General features: G+C 41.4%; 83 pseudogenes; all 83 read right to left on the reverse strand.

Annotated features, from left to right (window-relative positions):
• Positions 1 to 64: 64 nt before the first annotated feature.
• Positions 65 to 183, reverse strand: LOC142746314 (5S ribosomal RNA; annotated as a pseudogene).
• Positions 184 to 250: 67 nt separating this feature from the next.
• On the reverse strand, positions 251 to 369 carry LOC142745259 (5S ribosomal RNA; annotated as a pseudogene).
• A 67-nt stretch (positions 370 to 436) lies between these two features.
• Positions 437 to 555, reverse strand: LOC142743823 (5S ribosomal RNA; annotated as a pseudogene).
• A 67-nt stretch (positions 556 to 622) lies between these two features.
• On the reverse strand, positions 623 to 741 carry LOC142743996 (5S ribosomal RNA; annotated as a pseudogene).
• Positions 742 to 808: 67 nt separating this feature from the next.
• LOC142746405 (5S ribosomal RNA) lies at positions 809 to 927 on the reverse strand (annotated as a pseudogene).
• Positions 928 to 994: 67 nt separating this feature from the next.
• LOC142746053 (5S ribosomal RNA) lies at positions 995 to 1,113 on the reverse strand (annotated as a pseudogene).
• A 67-nt stretch (positions 1,114 to 1,180) lies between these two features.
• On the reverse strand, positions 1,181 to 1,299 carry LOC142744513 (5S ribosomal RNA; annotated as a pseudogene).
• A 67-nt stretch (positions 1,300 to 1,366) lies between these two features.
• Positions 1,367 to 1,485, reverse strand: LOC142744904 (5S ribosomal RNA; annotated as a pseudogene).
• A 438-nt stretch (positions 1,486 to 1,923) lies between these two features.
• On the reverse strand, positions 1,924 to 2,042 carry LOC142747383 (5S ribosomal RNA; annotated as a pseudogene).
• Positions 2,043 to 2,127: 85 nt separating this feature from the next.
• LOC142744243 (5S ribosomal RNA) lies at positions 2,128 to 2,246 on the reverse strand (annotated as a pseudogene).
• A 67-nt stretch (positions 2,247 to 2,313) lies between these two features.
• LOC142746838 (5S ribosomal RNA) lies at positions 2,314 to 2,432 on the reverse strand (annotated as a pseudogene).
• A 440-nt stretch (positions 2,433 to 2,872) lies between these two features.
• LOC142745212 (5S ribosomal RNA) lies at positions 2,873 to 2,991 on the reverse strand (annotated as a pseudogene).
• A 67-nt stretch (positions 2,992 to 3,058) lies between these two features.
• Positions 3,059 to 3,177, reverse strand: LOC142746413 (5S ribosomal RNA; annotated as a pseudogene).
• A 429-nt stretch (positions 3,178 to 3,606) lies between these two features.
• LOC142745923 (5S ribosomal RNA) lies at positions 3,607 to 3,725 on the reverse strand (annotated as a pseudogene).
• Positions 3,726 to 3,792: 67 nt separating this feature from the next.
• Positions 3,793 to 3,911, reverse strand: LOC142744062 (5S ribosomal RNA; annotated as a pseudogene).
• Positions 3,912 to 3,978: 67 nt separating this feature from the next.
• LOC142744337 (5S ribosomal RNA) lies at positions 3,979 to 4,097 on the reverse strand (annotated as a pseudogene).
• Positions 4,098 to 4,349: 252 nt separating this feature from the next.
• LOC142744898 (5S ribosomal RNA) lies at positions 4,350 to 4,468 on the reverse strand (annotated as a pseudogene).
• Positions 4,469 to 4,906: 438 nt separating this feature from the next.
• Positions 4,907 to 5,025, reverse strand: LOC142747384 (5S ribosomal RNA; annotated as a pseudogene).
• Positions 5,026 to 5,110: 85 nt separating this feature from the next.
• LOC142744245 (5S ribosomal RNA) lies at positions 5,111 to 5,229 on the reverse strand (annotated as a pseudogene).
• Positions 5,230 to 5,295: 66 nt separating this feature from the next.
• LOC142746836 (5S ribosomal RNA) lies at positions 5,296 to 5,414 on the reverse strand (annotated as a pseudogene).
• A 439-nt stretch (positions 5,415 to 5,853) lies between these two features.
• On the reverse strand, positions 5,854 to 5,972 carry LOC142744732 (5S ribosomal RNA; annotated as a pseudogene).
• A 67-nt stretch (positions 5,973 to 6,039) lies between these two features.
• LOC142745213 (5S ribosomal RNA) lies at positions 6,040 to 6,158 on the reverse strand (annotated as a pseudogene).
• A 67-nt stretch (positions 6,159 to 6,225) lies between these two features.
• On the reverse strand, positions 6,226 to 6,344 carry LOC142746968 (5S ribosomal RNA; annotated as a pseudogene).
• Positions 6,345 to 6,784: 440 nt separating this feature from the next.
• Positions 6,785 to 6,903, reverse strand: LOC142746490 (5S ribosomal RNA; annotated as a pseudogene).
• A 67-nt stretch (positions 6,904 to 6,970) lies between these two features.
• LOC142745015 (5S ribosomal RNA) lies at positions 6,971 to 7,089 on the reverse strand (annotated as a pseudogene).
• A 67-nt stretch (positions 7,090 to 7,156) lies between these two features.
• Positions 7,157 to 7,275, reverse strand: LOC142745027 (5S ribosomal RNA; annotated as a pseudogene).
• A 67-nt stretch (positions 7,276 to 7,342) lies between these two features.
• LOC142744567 (5S ribosomal RNA) lies at positions 7,343 to 7,461 on the reverse strand (annotated as a pseudogene).
• Positions 7,462 to 7,528: 67 nt separating this feature from the next.
• On the reverse strand, positions 7,529 to 7,647 carry LOC142746305 (5S ribosomal RNA; annotated as a pseudogene).
• Positions 7,648 to 7,714: 67 nt separating this feature from the next.
• LOC142745968 (5S ribosomal RNA) lies at positions 7,715 to 7,833 on the reverse strand (annotated as a pseudogene).
• A 67-nt stretch (positions 7,834 to 7,900) lies between these two features.
• On the reverse strand, positions 7,901 to 8,019 carry LOC142745839 (5S ribosomal RNA; annotated as a pseudogene).
• A 67-nt stretch (positions 8,020 to 8,086) lies between these two features.
• On the reverse strand, positions 8,087 to 8,205 carry LOC142744402 (5S ribosomal RNA; annotated as a pseudogene).
• A 67-nt stretch (positions 8,206 to 8,272) lies between these two features.
• On the reverse strand, positions 8,273 to 8,391 carry LOC142747846 (5S ribosomal RNA; annotated as a pseudogene).
• A 67-nt stretch (positions 8,392 to 8,458) lies between these two features.
• LOC142745515 (5S ribosomal RNA) lies at positions 8,459 to 8,577 on the reverse strand (annotated as a pseudogene).
• Positions 8,578 to 8,644: 67 nt separating this feature from the next.
• On the reverse strand, positions 8,645 to 8,763 carry LOC142745039 (5S ribosomal RNA; annotated as a pseudogene).
• Positions 8,764 to 8,830: 67 nt separating this feature from the next.
• On the reverse strand, positions 8,831 to 8,949 carry LOC142745446 (5S ribosomal RNA; annotated as a pseudogene).
• Positions 8,950 to 9,016: 67 nt separating this feature from the next.
• Positions 9,017 to 9,135, reverse strand: LOC142744802 (5S ribosomal RNA; annotated as a pseudogene).
• A 67-nt stretch (positions 9,136 to 9,202) lies between these two features.
• LOC142745725 (5S ribosomal RNA) lies at positions 9,203 to 9,321 on the reverse strand (annotated as a pseudogene).
• A 67-nt stretch (positions 9,322 to 9,388) lies between these two features.
• On the reverse strand, positions 9,389 to 9,507 carry LOC142745037 (5S ribosomal RNA; annotated as a pseudogene).
• A 67-nt stretch (positions 9,508 to 9,574) lies between these two features.
• Positions 9,575 to 9,693, reverse strand: LOC142744082 (5S ribosomal RNA; annotated as a pseudogene).
• Positions 9,694 to 9,760: 67 nt separating this feature from the next.
• Positions 9,761 to 9,879, reverse strand: LOC142744290 (5S ribosomal RNA; annotated as a pseudogene).
• Positions 9,880 to 10,132: 253 nt separating this feature from the next.
• On the reverse strand, positions 10,133 to 10,251 carry LOC142743997 (5S ribosomal RNA; annotated as a pseudogene).
• Positions 10,252 to 10,318: 67 nt separating this feature from the next.
• LOC142744177 (5S ribosomal RNA) lies at positions 10,319 to 10,437 on the reverse strand (annotated as a pseudogene).
• A 253-nt stretch (positions 10,438 to 10,690) lies between these two features.
• On the reverse strand, positions 10,691 to 10,809 carry LOC142747780 (5S ribosomal RNA; annotated as a pseudogene).
• Positions 10,810 to 10,876: 67 nt separating this feature from the next.
• Positions 10,877 to 10,995, reverse strand: LOC142747385 (5S ribosomal RNA; annotated as a pseudogene).
• A 67-nt stretch (positions 10,996 to 11,062) lies between these two features.
• On the reverse strand, positions 11,063 to 11,181 carry LOC142745698 (5S ribosomal RNA; annotated as a pseudogene).
• Positions 11,182 to 11,248: 67 nt separating this feature from the next.
• Positions 11,249 to 11,367, reverse strand: LOC142745050 (5S ribosomal RNA; annotated as a pseudogene).
• Positions 11,368 to 11,434: 67 nt separating this feature from the next.
• Positions 11,435 to 11,553, reverse strand: LOC142744139 (5S ribosomal RNA; annotated as a pseudogene).
• Positions 11,554 to 11,620: 67 nt separating this feature from the next.
• Positions 11,621 to 11,739, reverse strand: LOC142746910 (5S ribosomal RNA; annotated as a pseudogene).
• Positions 11,740 to 11,806: 67 nt separating this feature from the next.
• LOC142745465 (5S ribosomal RNA) lies at positions 11,807 to 11,925 on the reverse strand (annotated as a pseudogene).
• A 67-nt stretch (positions 11,926 to 11,992) lies between these two features.
• LOC142747093 (5S ribosomal RNA) lies at positions 11,993 to 12,111 on the reverse strand (annotated as a pseudogene).
• Positions 12,112 to 12,178: 67 nt separating this feature from the next.
• LOC142746288 (5S ribosomal RNA) lies at positions 12,179 to 12,297 on the reverse strand (annotated as a pseudogene).
• A 67-nt stretch (positions 12,298 to 12,364) lies between these two features.
• Positions 12,365 to 12,483, reverse strand: LOC142744182 (5S ribosomal RNA; annotated as a pseudogene).
• A 67-nt stretch (positions 12,484 to 12,550) lies between these two features.
• On the reverse strand, positions 12,551 to 12,669 carry LOC142744403 (5S ribosomal RNA; annotated as a pseudogene).
• Positions 12,670 to 12,926: 257 nt separating this feature from the next.
• Positions 12,927 to 13,045, reverse strand: LOC142744964 (5S ribosomal RNA; annotated as a pseudogene).
• Positions 13,046 to 13,112: 67 nt separating this feature from the next.
• On the reverse strand, positions 13,113 to 13,231 carry LOC142744083 (5S ribosomal RNA; annotated as a pseudogene).
• A 67-nt stretch (positions 13,232 to 13,298) lies between these two features.
• Positions 13,299 to 13,417, reverse strand: LOC142746317 (5S ribosomal RNA; annotated as a pseudogene).
• A 67-nt stretch (positions 13,418 to 13,484) lies between these two features.
• LOC142745450 (5S ribosomal RNA) lies at positions 13,485 to 13,603 on the reverse strand (annotated as a pseudogene).
• Positions 13,604 to 13,856: 253 nt separating this feature from the next.
• LOC142746911 (5S ribosomal RNA) lies at positions 13,857 to 13,975 on the reverse strand (annotated as a pseudogene).
• A 67-nt stretch (positions 13,976 to 14,042) lies between these two features.
• On the reverse strand, positions 14,043 to 14,161 carry LOC142746597 (5S ribosomal RNA; annotated as a pseudogene).
• Positions 14,162 to 14,228: 67 nt separating this feature from the next.
• On the reverse strand, positions 14,229 to 14,347 carry LOC142747094 (5S ribosomal RNA; annotated as a pseudogene).
• A 67-nt stretch (positions 14,348 to 14,414) lies between these two features.
• Positions 14,415 to 14,533, reverse strand: LOC142746289 (5S ribosomal RNA; annotated as a pseudogene).
• A 67-nt stretch (positions 14,534 to 14,600) lies between these two features.
• Positions 14,601 to 14,719, reverse strand: LOC142744183 (5S ribosomal RNA; annotated as a pseudogene).
• A 67-nt stretch (positions 14,720 to 14,786) lies between these two features.
• LOC142744404 (5S ribosomal RNA) lies at positions 14,787 to 14,905 on the reverse strand (annotated as a pseudogene).
• A 257-nt stretch (positions 14,906 to 15,162) lies between these two features.
• Positions 15,163 to 15,281, reverse strand: LOC142744965 (5S ribosomal RNA; annotated as a pseudogene).
• A 67-nt stretch (positions 15,282 to 15,348) lies between these two features.
• LOC142744084 (5S ribosomal RNA) lies at positions 15,349 to 15,467 on the reverse strand (annotated as a pseudogene).
• A 67-nt stretch (positions 15,468 to 15,534) lies between these two features.
• On the reverse strand, positions 15,535 to 15,653 carry LOC142746329 (5S ribosomal RNA; annotated as a pseudogene).
• Positions 15,654 to 15,720: 67 nt separating this feature from the next.
• LOC142745451 (5S ribosomal RNA) lies at positions 15,721 to 15,839 on the reverse strand (annotated as a pseudogene).
• Positions 15,840 to 15,906: 67 nt separating this feature from the next.
• LOC142746610 (5S ribosomal RNA) lies at positions 15,907 to 16,025 on the reverse strand (annotated as a pseudogene).
• A 67-nt stretch (positions 16,026 to 16,092) lies between these two features.
• Positions 16,093 to 16,211, reverse strand: LOC142747051 (5S ribosomal RNA; annotated as a pseudogene).
• Positions 16,212 to 16,278: 67 nt separating this feature from the next.
• LOC142745048 (5S ribosomal RNA) lies at positions 16,279 to 16,397 on the reverse strand (annotated as a pseudogene).
• Positions 16,398 to 16,464: 67 nt separating this feature from the next.
• Positions 16,465 to 16,583, reverse strand: LOC142744140 (5S ribosomal RNA; annotated as a pseudogene).
• Positions 16,584 to 16,836: 253 nt separating this feature from the next.
• Positions 16,837 to 16,955, reverse strand: LOC142744803 (5S ribosomal RNA; annotated as a pseudogene).
• A 67-nt stretch (positions 16,956 to 17,022) lies between these two features.
• On the reverse strand, positions 17,023 to 17,141 carry LOC142744967 (5S ribosomal RNA; annotated as a pseudogene).
• Positions 17,142 to 17,208: 67 nt separating this feature from the next.
• On the reverse strand, positions 17,209 to 17,327 carry LOC142744085 (5S ribosomal RNA; annotated as a pseudogene).
• A 67-nt stretch (positions 17,328 to 17,394) lies between these two features.
• On the reverse strand, positions 17,395 to 17,513 carry LOC142746341 (5S ribosomal RNA; annotated as a pseudogene).
• Positions 17,514 to 17,580: 67 nt separating this feature from the next.
• On the reverse strand, positions 17,581 to 17,699 carry LOC142746787 (5S ribosomal RNA; annotated as a pseudogene).
• A 67-nt stretch (positions 17,700 to 17,766) lies between these two features.
• LOC142744999 (5S ribosomal RNA) lies at positions 17,767 to 17,885 on the reverse strand (annotated as a pseudogene).
• A 67-nt stretch (positions 17,886 to 17,952) lies between these two features.
• On the reverse strand, positions 17,953 to 18,071 carry LOC142744464 (5S ribosomal RNA; annotated as a pseudogene).
• A 67-nt stretch (positions 18,072 to 18,138) lies between these two features.
• Positions 18,139 to 18,257, reverse strand: LOC142744141 (5S ribosomal RNA; annotated as a pseudogene).
• A 67-nt stretch (positions 18,258 to 18,324) lies between these two features.
• Positions 18,325 to 18,443, reverse strand: LOC142747259 (5S ribosomal RNA; annotated as a pseudogene).
• Positions 18,444 to 18,510: 67 nt separating this feature from the next.
• Positions 18,511 to 18,629, reverse strand: LOC142745236 (5S ribosomal RNA; annotated as a pseudogene).
• Positions 18,630 to 18,696: 67 nt separating this feature from the next.
• Positions 18,697 to 18,815, reverse strand: LOC142744968 (5S ribosomal RNA; annotated as a pseudogene).
• A 67-nt stretch (positions 18,816 to 18,882) lies between these two features.
• On the reverse strand, positions 18,883 to 19,001 carry LOC142744086 (5S ribosomal RNA; annotated as a pseudogene).
• Between the last annotated feature and the right edge of the window lie 31 nt (positions 19,002 to 19,032).

Consider the following 19,032-nt stretch of genomic DNA (forward strand, 5'->3'; position numbering starts at 1 on the left):
AAATGCTTTAATCCATAGTCCTATTTAATCTATTGTGAAACAAAATCTAAACGACATAATAAAAAGTCAACCGCACCACGGATTCCCAGACAGTCTCCCACACTGGTACTAGCGAGGCCTTAAGCTGTGAAACTTCTGCGATCTGACGAGAGCAGGCACATTCAGCTTAGAATGGCCATTGAAGTTAAGTGCTTTAATCCATAGTCCTATTTAATCTATTGTGAAACAAAATCTAAACGACATAATAAAAATTCAACCGCACCACGGATTCCCAGACAGTCTCCCACACTGGTACTAGCGAGGCCTTAAGCTGTGTAACTTCTGCGATCTGACGAGAGCAGGCACATTCAGCTTAGAATGACCATTGACATTAAATGCTTTAATCCATAGTCCTTTTTAATCGATTGTGAAACAAAATCTAAACGACATAATAAAGAGTCAACCGCACCACGCATTCCCAGACAGTCTCCCACACTGGTACTAGCGAGGCCTTAAGCTGTGTAACTTCTGCGATCTGACGAGAGCAGGCACATTCAGCTTAGAATGGCCATTGACATTAAAAGCCTTAATCCATAGTCCTATTTAATCTATTGTGAAACAAAATCTAAACAACATAATAAAAAGTCAACCGCACCACGGATTCCCAGACAGTCTCCCACACTGGTACTAGCGAGGCCTTAAGCTGTGTAACTTCTGCGATCTGACGAGAGCAGGGACATTCAGCTTAGAATGGCCATTGACATTAAATGCTTTAATCCATAGTCCTTTTTAATCGATTGTGAAACAAAATCTAAACGACATAATAAAAAGTCAACCGAACCACGGATTCCCAGACAGTCTCCCACACTGATACTAGCGAGGCCTTAAGCTGTGTAACTTCTGCGATCTGACGAGAGCAGGCACATTCAGCTTAGAATGGCCATTGACGTTAAATGCTCTAATCCATAGTCCTATTTAATCTATTGTGAAACAAAATCTAAACGACATAATAAAAAGTCAACCGCACCACTGATTCCCAGACAGTCTCCCACACTGGTACTAGCGAGGCCTTAAGCTGTGTAACTTCTGCGATCTGACGAGAGCAGTCACATTCAGCTTAGAATGGCCATTGACATTAAAAGCCTTAATCCATAGTCCTATTTAATCTATTGTGAAACAAAATCTAACCAACATAATAAAAAGTCAACCGCACCACAGATTCCCAGACAGTCTCCCACACTGGTACTAGCGAGGCCTTAAGCTGTGTAACTTCTGCGATCTGACGAGAGCAGGGACATTCAGCTTAGAATGGCCATTGACATTAAATTCTTTAATCCATAGTCTTTTTTAATCGATTGTGAAACAAAATCTAAACGACATAATAAAAATTCAACCGCACCACGGATTCCCAGACAGTCTCCCACACTGGTACTAGCGAGGCCTTAAGCTGTGTAACTTCTGCGATCTGACGAGAGCAGGAACATTCAGCTTAGAATGGCCATTGACGTTAAAAGCTTTAATCCATAGTCCTATTTAATCTATTGTGAAACAAAATCTAAACGACATAATAAAAAGTCAACTGCACCACAGATTACCAGACAGTCTCCCACAGTGGTACTAGCGAGGCCTTAAGCTGTGTAACTTCTGCGATCTGACGAGAGCAGGCACATGCAGCTTTGAATTGCAATTGACATTAAATGCTTTAATCCATAGTCCTTTTTAATCGATTGTGAAACAAAATCTTAACGACATAATAAAAAGTCAACCGCACCACGGATTCCCAGACAGTCTCTCACACTCGTACTAGCGAGGCCTTAGGCTGTGTAACTTCTGCGATCTGACGAGAGCAGGGACATTCATCTTAGAATGGCCATTGACAATAAATGCTTAAATCCATAGTCCATTTTAATCGATTGTGAAACAAATCTAAACGACATAATAAAAAGTCAACCGCACCACGGATTCCCAGACAGTCTCCCACACTGGTACTAGCGAGGCCTTAAGCTGTATAACTTCTGCGATCTGACGAGAGCAGGAACATTCAGCTTAGAATGGCCATTGACATTAAATGCTTTAAATGCTTTAAATGCTTTAATCCATAGTCCTTTTTAATCGATTGTGAAACAAAATCTAAACGACATAATAAAAAGTCAACCGCACCACGGATTCCCAGACAGTCTCCCACACTGGTACTAGCGAGGCCTTAAGCTGTGTAACTTCTGCGATCTGACGAGAGCAGGCACATTAAGCTTAGAATGGCCATTGACATTAAAAGCCATAATCCATAGTCCTATTTAATCTACTGTGAAACAAAATCTAAACGACATAATAAAAAGTCAACCGCACCACGGATTCCCAGAAAGTCTCCCACACTGGTACTAGCAAGGCCTTAAGCTGTGTAACTTCTGCGATCTGACGAGTGCAGGCAAATTCAGCTTAGAATGGCCATTGATGTTAAATGCTTTAATCCATAGTCCTATTTAATCTATTGTGAAACAAAATCTAAACGACATAATAAAAAGCCGAACCGCACCACGGATTCCCTGACAGTCTCCCACACTGGTACTAGCGAGGCCTTAAGCTGTGTAACTACTGCGATCAGACAAGAGCAGGTACATGCAGCTTTGAATTGCAATTGACATTAAATGCTTTAATCCATAGTCCTTTTTAATCGATTGTGAAACAAAATCTAAACGACATAATAAAAAGTCAACCGCACCATGGATTCCCAGACAGTCTCTCACACTGGTACTAGCGAGGCCTTAAGCTGTGTAACTTCTGCGATCTGACGAGAGAAGGCACATTCAGCTTAGAATGGCCATTGACATTAAAAGCCTTAATCCATAGTCCTATTTAATCTACTGTGAAACAAAATCTAAACGACATAATAAAAAGTCAACCGCACCACGGATTCCCAGACAGTCTCCCACACTGATACTAGCGAGGCCTTAAGCTGTGTAACTTCTGCGATCTGACGAGAGCAGGGACATTCAGCTTAGAATGGCCATTGACATCAAATGCTTTAATCCATAGTCCTTTTTAATCGATTGTGAAACAAAATCTAAACAACATAATAAAAAGTCAACTGCACCACGGATTCCCAGAAAGTCTCCCACACTGGTACTAGCGAGGCCTTAAGCTGTGTAACTTCTGCGATCTGACGAGAGCAGGCAAATTCAGCATAGAATGGCCATTGATGTTAAATGCTTTAATCCATAGTCCTATTTAATCTATTGTGAAACAAAATCTAAACGACATAATAAAAAGCCGAACCGCACCACGGATTCCTTGACAGTCTCCCACACTGGTACTAGCGAGGCCTTAAGCTGTGTAACTGCTGCGATCTGACAAGAGAAGGCACATGCAGCTTTGAATTGCAATTGACATTAAATGCTTTAATCCATAGTCCATTTTAATCGATTGTGAAACAAAATCTAAACGACATAATAAAAAGTCAACCACACCACGGATTCCCAGACAGTCTCTCACACTCGTACTAGCGAGGCCTTAAGCTGTGTAACTTCTGCGATCTGACGAGAGCAGGGACATTCAGCTTAGAATGGCCATTGACGTTAAATGTTTTAATCCATAGTCCTATTTAATCTATTGTGAAACAAAATCATAAAAAGTCAACCGCACCACGGATTCCCAGACAGTCTCCCACACTGGTACTAGCGAGGCGTTAAGCTGTTTAACTTCTGCGATCTAACGAGAGCATGCACATTCAGCTTAGAATGGCCATTGACATTAAATGCTTTAATCCATAGTCCTTTTTAATCGATTGTGAAACAAAATCTAAACGACATAATAAAAAGTCAACAGCACCACGGATTCCCAGACAGTCTCCCACACTGGTACTAGCGAGGCCTTAAGCTGTGTAACTTCTGCGATCTGACGAGAGCAGGCACATTCAGCTTAGAATGGCCATTGACATTAAAAGCCTTAATCCATAGTCCTATTTAATCTATTGTGAAACAAAATCTAAACAACATAATAAAAAGTCAACCGCACCACGGATTCCCAGACAGTCTCCCACACTGGTACTAACGAGGCCTTAAGCTGTGTAACTTCTGCGATCTGACGAGAGCAGGCACATTCAGCTTAGAATGGCCATTGACATTAAATGCTTTAATCCATAGTCCTTTTTAATCGATTGTGAAACAAATCTAAACGACATAATAAAAAGTCAACCGCACCACGGATTCCCAGACAGTCTCCCACACTGATAATAGCGAGGCCTTAAGCTGTGTAACTTCTGCAATCTGACGAGAGCAGGGACATTCAGCTTAGAATGGCAACTGACATTAAATGTTTTAATCCATAGTCCTTTTTAATCGATTGTGAAACAAAATCTAAACAACATAATAAAAAGTTAACCGCACCACGGATTCCCAGACAGTCTCCCACACTGGTACTAGCGAGGCCTTAAGCTGTGTAACTTCTGCGATCTGACGAGAGCAGGAACATTCAGCTTAGAATGGCCATTGACGTTAAAAGCTTTAATCCATAGTCCTATTTAATCTATTGTGAAACAAAATCTAAACGACATAATAAAAAGTCAACTGCACCACAGATTACCAGACAGTCTCCCACAGTGGTACTAGCGAGGCCTTAAGCTGTGTAACTACTGCGATCTGACGAGAGCAGGCACATGCAGCTTTGAATTGCAATTGACATTAAATGCTTTAATCCATAGTCCTTTTTAATCGATTGTGAAACAAAATCTAAACGACATAATAAAAAGTCAACCGCACCACGGATTCCCAGACAGTCTCTCACACTCGTACTAGCGAGGCCTTAGGCTGTGTAACTTCTGCGATCTGACGAGAGCAGGGACATTCATCTTAGAATGGCCATTGACAATAAATGCTTAAATCCATAGTCCATTTTAATCGATTGTGAAACAAATCTAAACGACATAATAAAAAGTCAACCGCACCACGGATTCCCAGACAGTCTCCCACACTGGTACTAGCGAGGCCTTAAGCTGTATAACTTCTGCGATCTGACGAGAGCAGGAACATTCAGCTTAGAATGGCCATTGACATTAAATGCTTTAAATGCTTTAAATGCTTTAATCCATAGTCCTTTTTAATCGATTGTGAAACAAAATCTAAACGACATAATAAAAAGTCAACCGCACCACGGATTCCCAGACAGTCTCCCACACTGGTACTAGCGAGGCCTTAAGCTGTGTAACTTCTGCGATCTGACGAGAGCAGGCACATTAAGCTTAGAATGGCCATTGACATTAAAAGCCATAATCCATAGTCCTATTTAATCTACTGTGAAACAAAATCTAAACGACATAATAAAAGTCAACCGCACCACGGATTCCCAGAAAGTCTCCCACACTGGTACTAGCAAGGCCTTAAGCTGTGTAACTTCTGCGATCTGACGAGTGCAGGCAAATTCAGCTTAGAATGGCCATTGATGTTAAATGCTTTAATCCATAGTCCTATTTAATCTATTGTGAAACAAAATCTAAACGACATAATAAAAAGCCGAACCGCACCACGGATTCCCTGACAGTCTCCCACACTGGTACTAGCGAGGCCTTAAGCTGTGTAACTACTGCGATCAGACAAGAGCAGGCACATGCAGCTTTGAATTGCAATTGACATTAAATGCTTTAATCCATAGTCCTTTTTAATCGATTGTGAAACAAAATCTAAACAACATAATAAAAAGTCAACCGCACCACGGATTCCCAGACAGTCTCTCACACTCGTACTAGCGAGGCCTTAAGCTGTGTAACTTCTGCGATCTGACGAGAGCAGGGACATACATCTTAGAATGGCCATTGACAATAAATACTTAAATCCATAGTCCATTTTAATCGATTGTGAAACAAAATCTAAACGACATAATAAAAGTTAACCGCACCACGGATTCCCAGACAGTCTCCCACACTGGTACTAGCGAGGCCTTAAGCTGTGTAACTTCTGCGATCTGACGAGAGCAGGCACATTCAGCTTAGAATGGCCATTGACATTAAAAGCCTTAATCCATAGTCCTATTTAATCTACTGTGAAACAAAATCTAAACGACATAATAAAAAGTCAACCGCACCACGGATTCCCAGACAGTCTCCCACACTGATACTAGCGAGGCCTTAAGCTGTGTAACTTCTGCGATCTGACGAGAGCAGGGACATTCAGCTTAGAATGGCCATTGACATTAAATGCTTTAATCCATAGTCCTTTTTAATCGATTGTGAAACAAAATCTAAACAACATAATAAAAAGTCAACCGCACCACGGATTCCCAGAAAGTCTCCCACACTGGTACTAGCGAGGCCTTAAGCTGAGTAACTTCTGCGATCTGACGAGAGCAGGCAAATTCAGCTTAGAATGGCCTTTGATGTTAAATGCTTTAATCCATAGTCCTATTTAATCTATTGTGAAACAAAATCTAAACGACATAATAAAAAGCCGAACCGCACCACGGATTCCTTGACAGTCTCCCACACTGGTACTAGCGAGGCCTTAAGCTGTGTAACTGCTGCGATCTGACAAGAGAAGGCACATGCAGCTTTGAATTGCAATTGACATTAAATGCTTTAATCCATAGTCCTTTTTAATCGATTGTGAAACAAAATCTAAACGACATAATAAAAAGTCAACCACACCACGGATTCCCAGACAGTCTCTCACACTCGTACTAGCGAGGCCTTAAGCTGTGTAACTTCTGCGATCTGACGAGAGCAGGGACATTCATCTTAGAATGGCCATTGACAATAAATGCTTAAATCCATAGTCCATTTTAATCGATTGTGAAACAAAATCTAAACGACATAATAAAAATTCAACCACACCACGGATTCACAGACAGTCTCCCACACTGGTACTAGCGAGGCCTTAAGCTGTGTAACTTCTGCGTTCTGACGAGAGCAGGCACATTCAGCTTAGAATGGCTATTGACGTTAAATGCTTTAATCCATAGTCCTATTTAATCTATTGTGAAACATAATCTAAACGACATAATAAAAAGTCAACCGCACCACGGATTCCCAGACAGTCTCCCACACTGGTACTAGCGAGGCCTTAAGCTGTGTAACTTCTGCGATCTGACGAGAGCAGGCACATTCAGCTTAGAATGGCCATTGACATTAAATGCTTTAATCCATAGTCCTTTTTAATCTATTGTGAAACAAAATCTAAACGACATAATAAAAAGTCAACCGCACCACGGATTCCCAGACAGTCTCCCACACTGGTACTAGCGAGGCCTTAAGCTGTGTAACTTCTGCGATCTGACGAGAGCAGGCACATTCAGCTTAGAATGGCCATTGACATTAAATGCTTTAATCCATAGTCCTTTTTAATCGATTGTGAAACAAAATCTAAACGACATAATAAAAAGTCAACCGCACCACGGATTCCCAGACAGTCTCCCACACTGGTACTAGCGAGGCCTTAAACTGTGTAACTTCTGCGATCTGACGAGAGCAGGGACATTCAGCTTAGAATGGCCATTGACATTAAATGCTTTAATCCATAGTCCTTTTTAATCGATTGTGAAACAAAATCTAAACGACATAATAAAAAGTCAACCGCACCACGGATTCCCAGACAGTCTCCCACACTGGTACTAGCGAGGCCTTAAGCTGTGTAACTTCTGCGATCTGACGAGAGCAGGCACATTCAGCTTAGAATGGCCATTGACATTAAAAGCCTTAATCAATAGTCCTATTTAATCTATTGTGAAACAAAATCTAAACGACATAATAAAAATTCAACCGCACCACGGATTCCCAAACAGTCTCCCACACTGGTACTAGCGAGGCCTTAAGCTGTGTAACTTCTGCATTCTGACGAGAGCAGGCACATTCAGCTTAGAATGGCCATTGACGTTAAATGCTTTAATCCATAGTCCTATTTAATCTATTGTGAAACAAAATCTAAACGACATAATAAAAAGTCAACCGCACCACGGATTCCCAGACAGTCTCCCACACTGGTACTAGCGAGGCGTTAAGCTGTGTAACTTCTGCGATCTGACGAGAGCAGGCACATTCAGCTTAGAATGGCCATTGACATGAAATGCTTTAATCCATAGTCCTTTTTAATCGATTGTGAAACAAAATCTAAACTACATAATAAAAAGGCAACCGCACCACGGATTCCCAGACAGTCTCCCACACTGGTACTAGCGAGGCCTTAAGCTGTGTAACTTCTGCGATCTGACGAGAGCAGGCACATTCAGCTTAGAATGGCCATTGACATTAAAAGCCTTAATCCATAGTCCTATTAAATCTACTGTGAAACAAAATCTAAACAACATAATAAGAAGTCAACCGCACCACGTATTCCCAGACAGTCTCCCACACTGGTACTAGCGAGGCCTTAAGCTGTGTAACTTCTGCGATCTGACGAGAGCAGGGACATTCAGCTTAGAATGGCCATTGACATTAAAGGCTTTAATCCATAGTCCTTTTTAATCGATTGTGAAACAAAATCTAAACGACATAATAAAAATTCAACCACACCACGGATTCCCAGACAGTCTCCCACACCGGTACTAGCGAGGCCTTAAGCTGTGTAACTTCTGCGTTCTGACGAGAGCAGGCACATTCAGCTTAGAATGGCTATTGACGTTAAATGCTTTAATCCATAGTCCTATTTAATCTATTGTGAAACATAATCTAAACGACATAATAAAAAGTCAACCGCACCACGGATTCCCAGACAGTCTCCCACACTGGTACTAGCGAGGCCTTAAGCTGTGTAACTTCTGCGATCTGACGAGAGCAGGCACATTCAGCTTAGAATGGCCATTGACATTAAATGCTTTAATCCATAGTCCTTTTTAATCTATTGTGAAACAAAATCTAAACGACATAATAAAAAGTCAACCGCACCACGGATTCCCAGACAGTCTCCCACACTGGTACTAGCGAGGCCTTAAGCTGTGTAACTTCTGTGATCTGACGAGAGCAGGGACATTCAGCTTAGAATGGCCATTGACATTAAATGCTTTAATCCATAGTCCTTTTTAATCGATTGTGAAACAAAATCTAAACGACATAATAAAAATTCAACCGCACCACGGATTCCCAGACAGTCTCCCACACTGGTACTAGCGAGGCCTTAAGCTGTGTAACTTCTGCGATCTGACGAGAGCAGGCACATTCAGCTTAGAATGGCCATTGACGTTAAATGTTTTAATCCATAGTCCTATTTAATCTATTGTGAAACAAAATCTAAACGAAATAATAAAAAGTCAACCGCACCACGGATTCCCAGACAGTCTCCCACACTGGTACTAGCGAGGCATTAAGCTGTTTAACTTCTGCGATCTAACGAGAGCATGCACATTCAGCTTAGAATGGCCATTGACATTAAATGCTTTAATCCATAGTCCTTTTTAATCGATTGTGAAACAAAATCTAAACGACATAATAAAAACTCAACCGCACCACGGATTCCCAGACAGTCTCCCACACTGGTACTAGCGAGGCCTTAAGCTGTGTAACTTCTGCGATCTGACGAGAGCAGGCACATTCAGCTTAGAATGGCCATTGACATTAAAAGCTTTAATCCATAGTCCTATTTAATCTATTGTGAAACAAAATCTAAACAACATTATAAAAAGTCAACCGCACCACGGATTCCCAGACAGTCTCCCACACTGGTACTAGCGAGGCCTTAAGCTATGTAACTTCTGCGTTCTGACGAGAGCAGGCACATTCAGCTTAGAATGGCCATTGACATTAAATGCTTTAATCCATAGTCCTTTTTAATCGATTGTGAAACAAAATCTAAACAACATAATAAAAAGTTAACCGCACCACGGATTCCCAGACAGTCTCCCACACTGGTACTAGCGAGGCCTTAAGCTGTGTAACTTCTGCGTTCTGACGAGAGCAGGCACATTCAGCTTAGAATGGCCATTGACATTAAATGCTTTAATCCATAGTCCTTTTTAATCGATTGTGAAACAAAATCTAAACGACATAATAAAAAGTCAACCGCACCACGGATTCCCAGACAGTCTCCCACACTGGTACTAGCGAGGCGTTAAGCTGTGTAACTTCTGCGATCTAACGAGAGCAGGCACATTCAGCTTAGAATGAGCATTGACTTTAAATGCTTTAATCCATAGTCCTTTTTAATCGATTGTGAAACAAAATCTAAACGACATAATAAAAAGTCAACCGCACCACGGATTCCCAGACAGTCTCCCACACTGGTACTAGCGAGGCCTTAAGCTGTGTAACTTCTGCGATCTGACGAGAGCAGGGACATTCAGCTTAGAATGGCCATTGACATTAAATGCTTTAATCCATAGTCCTTTTTAATCGATTGTGAAACAAAATCTAAACGACATAATAAAAATTCAACCGCACCACGGATTCCCAGACAGTCTCCCACACTGGTACTAGCGAGGCCTTAAGCTGTGTAACTTCTGCGATCTGACGAGAGCAGGTACATTCAGCTTAGAATGGCCATTGACGTTAAATGTTTTAATCCATAGTCCTATTTAATCTATTGTGAAACAAAATCTAAACGAAATAATAAAAAGTCAACCGCACCATGGATTCCCAAACAGTCTCCCACACTGGTACTAGCGAGGCGTTAAGCTGTTTAACTTCTGCAATCTAACAAGAGCATGCACTTTCAGCTTAGAATGGCCATTGACATTAAATGCTTTAATCCATAGTCCTTTTTAATCGATTGTGAAACAAAATCTAAACGACATAATAAAAAGTCAACCGCACCACGGATTCCCAGACAGTCTCCCACACCGGTACTAGCGAGGCCTTAAGCTGTGTAACTTCTGCGATCTGACGAGAGCAGGCACATTCAGCTTAGAATGGCCATTGACATTAAAAGCCTTAATCCATAGTCCTATTTAATCTATTGTGAAACAAAATCTAAACAACATAATAAAAAGTCAACCGCACCACGGATTCCCAGACAGTCTCCCACACTGGTACTAGCGAGGCCTTAAGCTGTGTAACTTCTGCGATCTGACGAGAGCAGGAACATTCAGCTTAGAATGGCCATTGACGTTAAATGCTTTAATCCATAGTCCTATTTAATCTATTGTGATACAAAATCTAAACGACATAATAAAAAGTCAACCGCACCACGGATTCCCAGACAGTCACCCATACTGGTACTAGCGAGGCGTTAAGCTGTGTAACTTCTGCGATCTAACGAGAGCAGGCACATTCAGCTTAGAATGGCCATTGACATTAAATGCTTTAATCCATAGTCCTTTTTAATCGATTGTGAAACAAAATCTAAACAACATAATAAAAAGTCAACCGCACCACGGATTCCCAGACAGTCTCCCACACTGGTACTAGCGAGGCCTTAAGCTGTGTAACTTCTGCGATCTGACGAGAGCAGGCACATTCAGCTTAGAATGGCCATTGACATTAAAAGCCTTAATCCATAGTCCTATTTAATCTATTGTGAAACAAAATCTAAACGACATAATATAAAGTCAACCGCACCACGGATTCCCAGACAGTCTCCCACACTGGTACTAGCGAGGCCTTAAGCTGTGTAACTTCTGCGATCTGACGAGAGCAGGGACATTCAGCTTAGAATGGCTATTGACATTAAATGCTTTAATCCATAGTCCTTTTTAATCGATTGTGAAACAAAATCTAAACGACATAATAAGAATTCAACCGCACCACGGATTCCCAGACAGTCTCCCACACTGGTACTAGCGAGGCGTTAAGCTGTGTAACTTCTGCGATCTGACGAGAGCAGGCACATTCAGCTTAGAATGGCCATTGACATTAAAAGCCTTAATCCACAGTCCTATTTAATCTATTGTGAAACAAAATCTAAACAACATAATAAAAAGTCAACTGCACCACGGATTCCCAGACAGTCTCCCACACTGGTACTAGCGAGGCCTTAAGCTGTGTAACTTCTGCGATCTGTCGAGAGCAGGGACATTCAGCTTAGAATGGCCATTGACATTAAATTCTTTAATCCATAGTCCTTTTTAATCGATTGTGAAACAAAATCTAAACGACATAATAAAAATTCAACCGCACCACGGATTCCCAGACAGTCTCCCACACTGGTACTAGCGAGGCCTTAAGCTGTGTAACTTCTGCGTTCTGACTAGATCAGGCACATTCAGCTTAGAATGGCCATTGACGTTAAATGTTTTAATCCATAGTACTATTTAATCTATTGTGAAACAAAATCTAAACGACATAATAAAAAGTCAACCCCACCACGGATTCCCAGACAGTCTCCCACACTGGTACTAGCGAGGCCTTAAGCTGTGTAACTTCTGCGATCTGACGAGAGCAGGCACATTCAGCTTAGAATGGCCATTGTCATTAAAAGCCTTAATCCATAGTCCTATTTAATCTATTGTGAAACAAAATCTAAACGACATAATAAAAAGTCAATCGCACCACAGATTCCCAGACAGTCTCCCACACTGGTACTAGCGAGGCCTTAAGCTGTGTAACTTCTGCGATCTGACGAGAGCAGGCACATTCAGCTTAGAATGGCCATTGACATGAAATGCTTTAATCCATAGTCCTTTTTAATTGATTGTGAAACAAAATCTAAACGACATAATAAAAAGGCAACCGCACCACGGATTCCCAGACAGTCTCCCACACTGGTACTAGCGAGGCCTTAAGCTGTGTAACTTCTGCGATCTGACGAGAGCAGGCACATTCAGCTTAGAATGGCCATTGACGTTAAATGTTTTAATCCATAGTCCTATTTAATCTATTGTGAAACAAAATCTAAACGAAATAATAAAAAGTCAACCGCACCACGGATTCCCAGACAGTCTCCCACACTGGTACTAGCGAGGCGTTAAGCTGTTTGTTTAACTTCTGCGATCTAACGAGAGCATGCACATTCAGCTTAGAATGGCCATTGACATTAAATGCTTTAATCCATAGTCCTTTTTAATCGATTGTGAAACAAAATCTAAACGAAATAATAAAAAGTCAACCGCACCACGGATTCCCAGACAGTCTCCCACACTGGTACTAGCGAGGACTTAAGCTGTGTAACTTCTGCGATCTGACGAGAGCAGGCACATTCAGCTTAGAATGGCCATTGACATTAAAAGCTTTAATCCATAGTCCTATTTAATCTATTGTGAAACAAAATCTAAACAACATTATAAAAAGTCAACCGCACCACGGATTCCCAGACAGTCTCCCACACTGGTACTAGCGAGGCCTTAAGCTATGTAACTTCTGCGTTCTGACGAGAGCAGGCACATTCAGCTTAGAATGGCCATTGACATTAAATGCTTTAATCCATAGTCCTTTTTAATCGATTGTGAAACAAAATCTAAACGACATAATAAAAAGTCAACCGCACCACGGATTCCCAGACAGTCTCCCACACTGGTACTAGCGAGGCCTTAAGCTGTGTAACTTCTGCGATCTGACGAGAGCAGGCACATTCAGCTTAGAATGGCCATTGACATTAAAAGCTTTAATCCATAGTCCTATTTAATCTATTGTGAAACAAAATCTAAACAACATTATAAAAAGTCAACCGCACCACGGATTCCCAGACAGTCTCCCACACTGGTACTAGCGAGGCCTTAAGTTATGTAACTTCTGCGTTCTGACGAGAGCAGGCACATTCAGCTTAGAATGGCCATTGACATTAAAGGCTTTAATCCATAGTCCTTTTTAATCGATTGTGAAACAAAATCTAAACGACATAATAAAAATTTAACCGCACCACGGATTCCCAGACAGTCTCCCACACTGGTACTAGCGAGGCGTTAAGCTGTGTAACTTCTGCGATCTGACGAGAGCAGGCACATTCAGCTTAGAATGGCCATTGACATTAAAGGCTTTAATCCATAGTCCTTTTTAATCGATTGTGAAACAAAATCTAAACGACATAATAAGAATTCAACCGCACCACGGATTCCCAGACAGTCTCCCACACTGGTACTAGCGAGGCGTTAAGCTGTGTAACTTCTGCGATCTGACGAGAGCAGGCACATTCAGCTTAGAATGGCCATTGACATTAAAAGCCTTAATCCACAGTCCTATTTAATCTATTGTGAAACAAAATCTAAACAACATAATAAAAAGTCAACTGCACCACGGATTCCCAGACAGTCTCCCACACTGGTACTAGCGAGGCCTTAAGCTGTGTAACTTCTGCAATCTGTCGAGAGCAGGGACATTCAGCTTAGAATGGCCATTGACATTAAATTCTTTAATCCATAGTCCTTTTTAATCGATTGTGAAACAAAATCTAAACGACATAATAAAAATTCAACCGCACCACGGATTCCCAGACAGTCTCCCACACTGGTACTAGCGAGGCCTTAAGCTGTGTAACTTCTGCGTTCTGACTAGATCAGGCACATTCAGCTTAGAATGGCCATTGACGTTAAATGTTTTAATCCATAGTACTATTTAATCTATTGTGAAACAAAATCTAAACGACATAATAAAAAGTCAACCCCACCACGGATTCCCAGACAGTCTCCCACACTGGTACTAGCGAGGCCTTAAGCTGTGTAACTTCTGCGATCTGACGAGAGCAGGCACATTCAGCTTAGAATGGCCATTGTCATTAAAAGCCTTAATCCATAGTCCTATTTAATCTATTGTGAAACAAAATCTAAACGACATAATAAAAAGTCAATCGCACCACAGATTCCCAGACAGTCTCCCACACTGGTACTAGCGAGGCCTTAAGCTGTGTAACTTCTGCGATCTGACGAGAGCAGGCACATTCAGCTTAGAATGGCCATTGACATGAAATGCTTTAATCCATAGTCCTTTTTAATTGATTGTGAAACAAAATCTAAACGACATAATAAAAAGGCAACCGCACCACGGATTCCCAGACAGTCTCCCACACTGGTACTAGCGAGGCCTTAAGCTGTGTAACTTCTGCGATCTGACGAGAGCAGGCACATTCAGCTTAGAATGGCCATTGACGTTAAATGTTTTAATCCATAGTCCTATTTAATCTATTGTGAAACAAAATCTAAACGAAATAATAAAAAGTCAACCGCACCACGGATTCCCAGACAGTCTCCCACACTGGTACTAGCGAGGCGTTAAGCTGTTTGTTTAACTTCTGCGATCTAACGAGAGCATGCACATTCAGCTTAGAATGGCCATTGACATTAAATGCTTTAATCCATAGTCCTTTTTAATCGATTGTGAAACAAAATCTAAACGAAATAATAAAAAGTCAACCGCACCACGGATTCCCAGACAGTCTCCCACACTGGTACTAGCGAGGACTTAAGCTGTGTAACTTCTGCGATCTGACGAGAGCAGGCACATTCAGCTTAGAATGGCCATTGACATTAAAAGCTTTAATCCATAGTCCTATTTAATCTATTGTGAAACAAAATCTAAACAACATTATAAAAAGTCAACCGCACCACGGATTCCCAGACAGTCTCCCACACTGGTACTAGCGAGGCCTTAAGCTATGTAACTTCTGCGTTCTGACGAGAGCAGGCACATTCAGCTTAGAATGGCCATTGACATTAAATGCTTTAATCCATAGTCCTTTTTAATCGATTGTGAAACAAAATCTAAACGACATAATAAAAAGTCAACCGCACCACGGATTCCCAGACAGTCTCCCACACTGGTACTAGCGAGGCCTTAAGCTGTGTAACTTCTGCGATCTGACGAGAGCAGGCACATTCAGCTTAGAATGGCCATTGACATTAAAAGCTTTAATCCATAGTCCTATTTAATCTATTGTGAAACAAAATCTAAACAACATTATAAAAAGTCAACCGCACCACGGATTCCCAGACAGTCTCCCACACTGGTACTAGCGAGGCCTTAAGTTATGTAACTTCTGCGTTCTGACGAGAGCAGGCACATTCAGCTTAGAATGGCCATTGACATTAAAGGCTTTAATCCATAGTCCTTTTTAATCGATTGTGAAACAAAATCTAAACGACATAATAAAAATTTAACCGCACCACGGATTCCCAGACAGTCTCCCACACTGGTACTAGCGAGGCCTTAAGCTGTGTAACTTCTGCGATCTGACGAGAGCAGGCACATTCAGCTTAGAATAGCCATTGACATTAAATGCTTTAATCCATAGTCCATTTTAATCAATTGTGAAACAAAATCTAAACGACATAATAAAAATTCAACCGCTCCACGGATTCCCAGACAGTCTCCCACACTGGTACTAGCGAGGCCTTAAGCTGTGTAACTTCTGTGATCTGACGAGAGCAGGCACATTCAGCTTAGAATGGCCATTGACATTAAATGCTTTAATCCATAGTCCTTTTTAATCGATTGTGAAACAAAATCTAAACGACATAATAAAAAGTCAACCGCACCACTGATTCCCAGACAGTCTCCCACACTGGTACTAGCGAGGCCTTAAGCTGTGTAACTTCTGCGATCTGACGAGAGCAGGGACATTCAGCTTAGAATGGCCATTGACATTAAATGCTTTAATCCATAGTCCTTTTTAATCGATTGTGAAACAAAATCTAAACGACATAATAAAAAGTCAACCGCACCACGGATTCCCAGACAGTCTCCCACACTGGTACTAGCGAGGCCTTAAGCTGTGTAACTTCTGCGATCTGACGAGAGCAGGGACATTCAGCTTAGAATGGCTATTGACATTAAATGCTTTAATCCATAGTCCTTTTTAATCGATTGTGAAACAAAATCTAAACGACATAATAAGACTTCAACCGCACCACGGATTCCCAGACAGTCTCCCACACTGGTACTAGCGAGGCGTTAAGCTGTGTAACTTCTGCGATCTGACGAGAGCAAGCACAGTCAGCTTAGAATGGCCATTGACATTAAAAGCCTTAATCCACAGTCCTATTTAATCTATTGTGAAACAAAATCTAAACAACATAATAAAAATTCAACCGCACCACGGATTCCCAGACAGTCTCCCACACTGGTACTAGCGAGGCCTTAAGCTGTGTAACTTCTGCGATCTGACGAGAGCAGGCACATTCAGCTTAGAATGGCCATTGACATTAAATGCTTTAATCCATAATCCTTTTTAATCGATTGTGAAACAAAATCTAAATGACATAATAAAAAGTCAACCGCACCACGGATTCCCAGACAGTCTCCCACACTGGTACTAGCGAGGACTTAAGCTGTGTAACTTCTGCGATCTGACGAGAGCAGGCACATTCAGCTTAGAATGGCCATTGACATTAAAAGCTTTAATCCATAGTCCTATTTAATCTATTGCGAAACAAAATCTAAACAACATTATAAAAAGTCAACCGCACCACGGATTCCCAGACAGTCTCCCACACTGGTACTAGCGAGGCCTTAAGCTATGTAACTTCTGCGTTCTGACGAGAGCAGGCACATTCAGCTTAGAATGGCCATTGACATTAAATGCTTTAATCCATAGTCCTTTTTAATCGATTGTGAAACAAAATCTAAACGACATAATAAAAAGTCAACCGCACCACGGATTCCCAGACAGTCTCCCACACTGGTACTAGCGAGGCCTTAAGCTGTGTAACTTCTGCGATCTGACGAGAGCAGGCACATTCAGCTTAGAATGGCCATTGACATTAAAAGCTTTAATCCATAGTCCTATTTAATCTATTGTGAAACAAAATCTAAACAACATTATAAAAAGTCAACCGCACCACGGATTCCCAGACAGTCTCCCACACTGGTACTAGCGAGGCCTTAAGTTATGTAACTTCTGCGTTCTGACGAGAGCAGGCACATTCAGCTTAGAATGGACATTGACATTAAATGCTTTAATCCATAGTCCTTTTTAATCGATTGTGAAACAAAATCTAAACGACATAATAAAAAGTCAACCGCACCACGGATTCCCAGACAGTCTCCCACACTGGTACTGGCGAAGCCTTAAGCTGTGTAATTTCTGCGATCTGACGAGAGCAGGCACATTCAGCTTAGAATGGCCATTGACATTAAATGCTTTAATCCATAGTCCTTTTTAATCGATTGTGAAACAAAATCTAAACGACATAATAAAAAGTCAACCGCACCACTGATTCCCAGACAGTCTCCCACACTGGTACTAGCGAGGCCTTAAGCTGTGTAACTTCTGCGATCTGATGAGAGCAGGGACATTCAGCTTAGAATGGCCATTGACATTAAATGCTTTAATCCATAGTCCTTTTTAATCGATTGTGAAACAAAATCTAAACGACATAATAAAAAGTCAACCGCACCACGGATTCCCAGACAGTCTCCCACACTGGTACTAGCGAGGCCTTAAGCTGTGTAACTTCTGCGATCTGACGAGAGCAGGGACATTCAGCTTAGAATGGCTATTGACATTAAATGCTTTAATCCATAGTCCTTTTTAATCGATTGTGAAACAAAATCTAAACGACATAATAAGACTTCAACCGCACCACGGATTCCCAGACAGTCTCCCACACTGGTACTAGCGAGGCGTTAAGCTGTGTAACTTCTGCGATCTGACGAGAGCAGGCACATTCAGCTTAGAATGGCCATTGACATTAAAAGCCTTAATCCACAGTCCTATTTAATCTATTGTGAAACAAAATCTAAACAACATAATAAAAAGTCAACTGCACCACGGATTCCCAGACAGTCTCCCACACTGGTACTAGCGAGGCCTTAAGCTGTGTAACTTCTGCGATCTGACGAGAGCATGCACATTCAGCTTAGAATGGCCATTGACATTAAATGCTTTAATCCATAGTCCTTTTTAATCGATTGTGAAACAAAATCTAAATGACATAATAAAAAGTCAACCGCACCACGGATTCCCAGACAGTCTCCCACACTGGTACTAGCGAGGACTTAAGCTGTGTAACTTCTGCGATCTGACGAGAGCAGGCACATTCAGCTTAGAATGGCCATTGACATTAAAAGCTTTAATCCATAGTCCTATTTAATCTATTGTGAAACAAAATCTAAACAACATTATAAAAAGTCAACCGCACCACGGATTCCCAGACAGTCTCCCACACTGGTACTAGCGAGGCCTTAAGCTATGTAACTTCTGCGTTCTGACGAGAGCAGGCACATTCAGCTTAGAATGGCCATTGACATTAAATGCTTTAATCCATAGTCCTTTTTAA

The sequence above is a fragment of the Rhinoderma darwinii genome, chromosome 2, assembly GCF_050947455.1.
Source record: "Rhinoderma darwinii isolate aRhiDar2 chromosome 2, aRhiDar2.hap1, whole genome shotgun sequence".
In the NCBI taxonomy this organism is placed as follows: Eukaryota; Metazoa; Chordata; class Amphibia; order Anura; family Rhinodermatidae; genus Rhinoderma; species Rhinoderma darwinii.